The sequence below is a fragment of the Erythrolamprus reginae genome, chromosome 1, assembly GCF_031021105.1.
Source record: "Erythrolamprus reginae isolate rEryReg1 chromosome 1, rEryReg1.hap1, whole genome shotgun sequence".
In the NCBI taxonomy this organism is placed as follows: Eukaryota; Metazoa; Chordata; class Lepidosauria; order Squamata; family Dipsadidae; genus Erythrolamprus; species Erythrolamprus reginae.
The window spans coordinates 127629232-127637906 of record NC_091950.1 but is presented as its reverse complement, the minus strand read 5'-3'; positions in this window follow the sequence as shown (position 1 = coordinate 127637906).

Here is an 8675-nt window from a genome sequence, read left to right as displayed (position 1 = left end):
TCAGGCATGGGGGAATTGAGATATCTCCCCCGGGCCTATATAATTTATGTATGGTATGTTTGTAGATATGTCTGCTTAAAAATGAGGTTTTCTTAACTACTTTAAATTTTTAAATTGTAAATTATTAGATTTGTTATGAATTGTTTTATTATGTTGTGAGCCGCCCCGAGTCTACGGAAAGGGGCGGCATACAAATCTAATAAATAAATAAATAAATAAATAAATAGATAGAAGATAGATAGATAGATAGATAGATAGATAGATAGATAGATAGATAGATAGATAGATAGATAGATAGATAAATGTCTAGCCTGGGGAAAAGAAGGACTAGGGGAGACATGACAGCAGCATTTAAATATTTGAAGGGCTGCCAGAAAGAAGAGGGAGTTAACCTATTTTCCAAATTTACCTGAAGGTAGGACAAGAAACAATCAGTGATAGCCTGCTCCCGGTACAGTAAGGTGCTCCATTCTGGTAGCAATTTTGGGGATGCGTGCGCAGCTGTGCGCCCGATGCGTGCATGCATGCCAACTTTCGAGATTTCACTTCCGCGCATGTGTGGCAAGCGAAATCATGCATGAAAATGCTCGTTCAGGTGAGATTTAGCTGATTTTCATCGATTTTTTGCTTTTGCACATGCGCTGAAGCAAAAATATCATCGAAAATCACTGAAATCACGCTTGTGTTTCACAAACAATTTCACTTGCTGAGCATGCGCAGAAGCAAAATTTCACACTAATGGGTGCACGTGAACCCGCTAGGCACGTGCCCGCCCACAACGGCTTCTGAGGGCGCACCAGTAGCGCCGAAGACGGCAGGCCTTCCCTGGAAACAATGGATGGAAACTAATCAAGAAGAGAAGCAACCTGGAATTAAGGAGAAACTTCCAAAACAGTGAGAACAATTAGCCAGTGGAATGGCTTGCCTTCAGAAGTTTAGGGGTCACCATCACTGGAGGCTTTTAAGAAGAGACCAGAATAGCCACTTGTCCGAAATGTCTAGCCTCTCCTAGCTTGAGCAGGGACTGGACTAGAAAACCACCAAGGTCCCTTCCAACTCTATTACTTTGTATTCTGTATTCTATATACCAGTGTTGGTGAACGTTTCCGGTACCAAGTGCCAAAATCGGAGCATGTGCATGGGAGCACCAGAAACGGAACAGCAGCTCCCTGGCACGCACACATGGGAGCACCAGAAACCAGAAGAGCAGCTCACATTTGCATGCCAGAAACTGGAAACTGAAGCTGAGCTTCCGGTCACCTGGTCTCCCGGTTTCTGGACTGCATGCATGCACGAAGAAAAGCTGGCCAGCACACATGTGTATGCTGGAAAACCGGAAGTTCAGCTTCCTGGTCTGTGCATGCATACCAGGGACCTGCTCTTCCAATTTCCAGCACTCCCGCATATGCGAAAATCAGCTAGCCGGCGCACATGTGCACGCCGGAACCCAGTAGAGGGACGGGCAATGACTGGCTTGGCCAGAGAGATGGCTCTGTATGCCATTTCCAGCATGCACGCCATAAATTCACCATTATGGCTATATACCAACAGAAATTGTTAGGAGATATTCTTGGTTTTTATTGACAGAGTTGACTATGAGCCACTTTGAGTCAGCATAAGAGAAGTGATTACTGAGTGCACTTCCCGGCTGATACAGAATGAACATGTCTGAATATCCTACTATTCTTAAACGCACTTATGTTCTTCACTTCCTAATTCACACAACCTGGGAATCAAATTGCAAGTATGCTCCAATCTTGGGAAGCAGTTCAGGTAAATGACTATATGAGTGGAGTTCCACTCATGTTAGTTTCCAAATGTGTCATAGTCAATGGTATTGGCCACAGTAGAAAAGGCTCTTTCCCTATTCCTCACGAGCCAAAACTCTTTGACAATGAGGTCTGCAGCCTGCCCCTTCTGTTAGATTGAGTGGGAGAATGCAGTGAAATAACAAAAACAACAAACTTAAGTCCATTAACCAGTAGCTGTGATTTTGTCACAGCTATTCCTTTTCAGACGTTGTAACTCACTATGATTAATGATCAGAGTCCTGAAATCCAAACATAAGGTTCTGGGAAAATCCGGAACGGCAATGCGAAGTCCAAAAGCACGATCAGATAATCTTCCACACTGTGAGGCCGGCACACTGTCCATTTAACAGCAGCCCTGATTACTTGAACCCCACCCAACCACAGGTGGACTCTATTATCTCTTATATCATCTACGAAGCTGTTCTCTTCTATGCATAGCTCTACGCATGCATGGATCTATCACTGCTTCCTCATCAGAGTCTATCGAAGATAAGGAAGATGATGACTGGCTTCTTCCTGGGCTGCCTGCCAGCCCCCCCTCTGAAGGTCCCATCTCACAGACGCTCCCTTCTTCAGAGGATAATTCACTGCCCGAAGCTGTCGGCAGCAAAACAGGCCTGTGACATTTCGATGTTTCACCTACATCCACCCCCACAGTCCTTGGGGCAGGAGCTGGGCCAGAGCTAACCACAACATCCTAGCTAAAGATTAATTTTCAGATCTTCTTTACATGACTTGATTACAATGGTAGTGCAAAGTTTTCCTAGGCACATCAATTGGATGAAGCTGCAGAGGGATTTCTGGCTATGCCTTTGCTCTTGGATCAAACTGTCCGCTGGGTGAATACCACGGGAGGCTGACAAAGCTGAGGCCCATGTCAATTGACAGATTATTCTGCAAATAATAATTCAACCCAGATGAGGAGACATCTGATAACAAGCACTTCAAACCGGCTTCTCCTTAATTAACTCAGGAGTAAGAGAGGCCGGGAAATTCCTCTTACAGTTTCCAAGGTTCTGGACTTCCCCCATAAAACATACTTTGCTGCAAACCATGTCATTCTTGCTTCCTTGCTTTTGACAGCTTGGCCCCAAGCAGTGAAGGGTTTTTACTACCACACTGTGGGTGTGGCTTATTTTGTGGGTGTGGCTTGATGATCATGTAACGGGGGTGGCTTAAAGATCATGTGTTTAAAGGTGGACAACTTGATGTCACTCATGTCAAGGTTTTGGGTTAGGGTTAGGGTTAGGGTGCCTCGCCTTTCCTAGCCTCAAAGAGATACAATTTCACTTACTATTACTGAACATCCAAAATATACAATTTAATTCTATGTATACATGCCATATGGGTACATACATATTACACACAGGCACACAAAAATATACATTGTCTACTATATAAAGTGTATGTACACGCACACACAGCTCTTCTAAAATTATACACATTCAACCTCATTTACTGCGATAGGAAAAACATACCAAGAAGGGGGGGGAAATCATTTTTTTTCTAGCGGTTCTGTGTACCTGACCAAAATTTTTCTAGCGGTTCTGTCTACCTGACCGTACCCGTAGGAGCCCATCACTGGCCCCAAGCCTATGTAAATCAAACAAAATAGCGCCATGGAGAAAAATGACAACAGGCAATTACTAGACTATCCAGGCTCCCTCCAAGGCAAGGGACGTAATACACAGTACACTTCCCCCCCCCCCCAATATACTTGAGTTGGGTCTTGCTGGGATGACGCTGGGGACAAAAAAGAAAGTTTAAAGTCTGGCTGTGGGACTTAGAAATAGGACACCTTTTCTCAGGGAGAGCTGCAGGCATCAGTTGGTCAACAGCCATCAGGAACTGCAGACTCAGTAGATCCAACAGAGAGAACCACCTGAAAATCAAAACCCTGCCAAGTAGCGTGCAAAAACAAGGCTGTGAACGATCACTCTGATGCATCATCGCAGTGTCAGAAGTGAGCAAGAAGCCACTGAAGCCGACACACACTTGTCCTCATCAATTTTCTAGCGCTTAGGAAAGTCTGCTGCTTCTCCTACAATCCATTGCTCAGTATTTGCACCTGTCTAGTGCAATGTTGCTTTTTAATGAAAAGCTAGGTCCATATCCTGGCACGTCGGTCTGCCAGTTATAGCCGAGCACGCGTTTGCTTTTGCAACATTCAACACACTTTGAAAGTGTGGTAAGCCCTTTCGGGTTCCTCTGTGGCTTTCACGCCTCAGCCCCTGCAGTCCGGGGGAGCTGCCCCTGCCATCTTCCCCAAAGGTTTGGAGGAGAACCCACCCCTTCTTTAAGCAGCAGTACTTTTTGAAATCCACTTCTAGTGTTAAGAGAACTGTTGCTGAGTAATTTCGGTGCAATGCAGCATCGTGTCTCTTTAAGCTCAGGACACTTGCGGGCTGGTCAAAGTGAAATTTCTCTTTGTCTCTCTCTCTTCCCATCCCTCCCTCCCTCTTTTACAATGCCCTAGTTTTACTCATCTGGAAACCCAGCCCTTGCTGTACAACCTTCAACTGAAATACACCCACCTACAACTCCCTCCCAACTTCAAAATCAGGAACCCCAAATGAAACCACATTAATCAGCAAAGGTTTCTTTTCCGTTTTTCTTTTTATAACTCTGGTGATCTAGGCATTTTTTTTCTCCTTTATAGGCAAAAGGCTAAGGCTGCAAGGTAATATTTTAACATAGGCATCTTGCAGGGGGAAAAAAAAAGCCTCTGGCACAGAAAGGATCTTCTTATAGCCGAAGGAATTAATCAGAGGCAGAGCCCAATGCAGTAGTTCACACTCGATCCATTACAAGAATGACTGAATCTCAGAAACAATGGGGGGACATTTCCACACAGTTAAACACTGTCCGCTGATGCTGTGAGTTTAATTAGGTGCGTCAGTAAATCATCCACAGACACGGAACAACATGCAGAGTGAGAGCCTTTGAATCTACTCACTGTGCAGCAAGGCATGAGTGTGGTATCGTTCTCCAAGCAGTCCTTCCACAGCCTTCAGCGGAGCAATGTGCTTTTCACTCCCATCTCAAGCAGTCCAGCATTTGGGGAGGTGGGGGGAAAGGAGCTGGGGGGAAAAAGTGATGCTTCAGCCAATTAAATCTTCTAAAGCCGCCATCCACAGGAGACCATTCCTCTCTCGTGCCGTGGCTGCAGACGCCGGCATCAACCAATAAGGAAGACCGGCATCCGAATGTGCAGAAAGGAGCATTGCTCTCTCCGTGACTAACCAGACCTAGAGGAAACTCTGAGCTTCTGGGGTGTATGTGGAAGAGGGAACGTGACAATGGGAGGCAGATAGTAGGCGGATCTGGAAGAGTTTAGAAGGACACATTCTGTAATCATAAAAGTATTTTATGCCCAAGGGAATGTGATGGTTCCTGTTGCCTGCTCCCTTTAGAAACATAGAAGATTGATGGCAGAAAAAGACCTCATGGTCCATCTAGTCTGCCCTTATACTATTTCCTGCATTTTATCTTAGGATGGATATAGGTTTATCCCAGGGATATTTAAATTCACTTACTGTGGATTTACCAACCACGTCTGCTGGAAGTTTGTTCCAAGCATCTACTACTCTTTCAGTAAAATAATATTTTCTCACGTTGCTTCTGATCTTTAGAAAATTTAAAATTTATCAGGAAAGACATTTTCAATTGTTGGTCATTTAAATTAATCTCCTAAATCAAATAAATAGCAAAAGAAGCCTCTTGAACTCAAATATGTAAATGATGCACGCATCTGACATTATATTAAGAATGACTTAGTGATTCTGTTCGGATTGTCAGGGGAAATTTAAATGTCTACATTCTCTTCTTGAGATATTCTTGAAGTATTAATAAGCTGGTGAGACCACATTTGGAATACTGTGTTCAGTTCTGGAGACCTCACCTACAAAAAGATATTGATAAAATTGAACGGGTCCAAATACAGGCTACAAGAATGGTGGAAGGTCTTAAGCATAAAACGTATCAGGAAAGACTTAATGAACTCAATCTGTATAGTCTGGAGGACAGAAGGAAAAAGGGGGGACATGATCGAAACATTTAAATATGTTAAAGGATCAAATAAGATTCAGGAGGGAAGTGTTTTTAATAGGAAAGTGAAGTCTTTCCTGATAAATTTTATGCTGAAGACCTTCCACCATTTTTGTAGCCCATCTTTGGACCCGTATCTAATGGCAGTGAGTGAGTGGCTGTGTTCTTCTTTCATTCAGCTTATAAACTACCGTACTTTCCACCACTTACCCTAAGCAGTGTACGCTCTGTCCGCAACAACAATTAAAGCACTACATGGCTACAATTGCACTGAGGAAACATTTCCCAGCATGGATAATCAAAGTTATTGCTTTTCATTGCCCTTTTTTTTTAACGTATTGGGGTTTTAGATCTAATTTTAAATTTAGATTTCTTATATATTGTATTATTATATTTATTTTGTTGTGAGGCGCCCTGAGTCTGCAGAGAAGGGCGGCATGGGAATCTAATTAATAAATAATAAATAAATATCTTAAGCTAAGATTGTGGAGAGATCCATAAACAATACTGCAGTTTGCCATGGCTTTAAGCCAAGACTAAACACTTTCAGCGCAATATGTGGATCCGGCTTGTGTCATGCTGTGGAATGTGCTTGATCATGGAGTATGCATGCAAATGGTAGGCTGGGCCAGAGTACCTCTACACAAGATATTTTCTTTTAAGAAGTCCTCAAGCAAAAAGGAAAGCTAGGGAAAAAAGAGGGGAAATGAAAGGAGATGGATGATTTTAAATAAATACCTCCCTCTTAATTTTTAAAATTTGAGTAATACAGCATGTGCTTTCACACAAAGCCGCTCTAATATCTTTCTTTTCTACCCTAAATAATATACTGCTCAAAAAAATAAAGGCAGCACTTAAACAACACAATATAAGCGGTGGAAGTGATGTGCCGGTGCCTGGAGGCTGTTGGGGCCTGGATGGGCGTCAACAGACTCAACCCGGATGAGCTCAACCCGGATAAGACAGAGTGGCTGTGGGTTTTGCCTCCCAAGGACAATCCCATCTGTCCATCCATTACCCTGGGGGGGGAAATTATTGACCCCCTCAGAGAGGGTCCGCAACTTGGGCGTCCTCCTCGATCCACAGCTCACATTAGAAAAACATCTCTCAGCTGTGGCGAGGGGGGCGTTTGCCCAGGTTCGCCTGGTGCACCAGTTGCGGCCCTATCTGGACCGGGACTCATTGCTCACAGTCACTCATGCCCTCATCACCTCGAGGTTCGACTACTGTAATGCTCTCTACATGGGGCTACCTTTGAAAAGTGTTCGGAAACTTCAGATCGTGCAGAATGCAGCTGCGAGAGCCGTCATGGGCTTACCTAGGTATGCCCATGTTTTACCATCACTCCGCAGTCTGCATTGGCTGCCGATCAGTTTCCGGTCACAATTCAAAGTGTTGGTTATGACCTTTAAAGCCCTTCATGGCATCGGACCAGAATATCTCCGAGACCGCCTCCTGCCGCACGAATCCCAGCGACCGATTAGGTCCCACAGAGTGGGCCTTCTCCGGGTCCCGTCAACTAAACAATGTTGGTTGGCGGGCCCCAGGGGAAGAGCCTTCTCTGTGGTGGCACCGGCCCTCTGGAACCAACTCCCCCCGGAGATTAGAACTGCCCCTACTTTTCCTGCCTTCCGTAAACTCCTTAAAAGCCACCTTTGCCGTCAGGCATGGGGGAACTGAAACATCTCCCCCTGGGCATGTTTAATTTATACATGGTATGTTTGTGTGTATGTCTGTTAGTATATGGGGTCTTTTTTAAATCTTTAAATATTTTAAACTTGTCACATTATTTATGATTTGTTCTACGTGTTGTGAGCCGCCCCGAGTCTTCGGAGAGGGGCGGCATACAAATCTAAGCAATAAATAAATAAATAAATAAATAAATAAATAAATAAATAAATAACTCCAAGTAAATCAAACTTCTGTGAAATCAAACTGTCCACTTAGGAAGGAACACTGATTGACAATCAATTTCACATGCCATTGTGCACAGTCAACTTTGTACAGAGCGAAGTCTTCAATGAGAATATTTCATGCAGATCTAGGATGCGTTATTTTGAGTGTTCCCTTTATTTTTTTGAGCAGTGCACAATCTCCTCTGTCCCCGTTTTCTAAACCTTGACAACTTGAAGATGCGTGGACTTCAACTCCCTGGCTAGAGCAGAGGCTTTAAAATTTGGCAACTTTAAGGCTTGTGGACTTCAACTCCCAGAATTCTCCAGCTCTGCTGGCTGGAGAATTCTGGGAGTTGAAGTCCACAACAAGTCTTAAAGTTGTCAAGTTTGGCGACCCCTGAGCTAGAGAATTCTGAAAGTTGAAGTCTTCAAGTTGCCAAGGTGGAAGAACACTGTTGTGTCTTAATTGGCATTTACGGATAGAATGGAGGAGGTGCAAGGGGATGCAAGGAAAACAGGAGAGATTTAAAAAGAGGTCCATCAGGTGAGTCCCATCTCTGCTTCAGAGAAAATATAGTTCGTTAAGCTTTCAAATCCCCAGTCAGCAGTAAAGCTTACTGGATGATATCAAAATTCTACATTCCTTCTTTTCAAAGTGCGCAACTACAACAGGAGGGTTGAAATTAAGCACCCCTGAATATCATTGTGTTAATATTTTAAAACTTCTTACTTTTATTCTCTTGAGGAAAATTCTCTGCAAGTAACCACTTGACATTCAGCTGTTAAAATCAGTAGTTTACAAGCAAACCATAAACACTCAACAGTTAAAGGCTTATTTATACATGCATCTTTGGCAGTTTGGAAGTCTTGCTCTGGAGAAGTCTGACTGATCATGTTCTGGGAGATAATTTTCAGTTTCTTA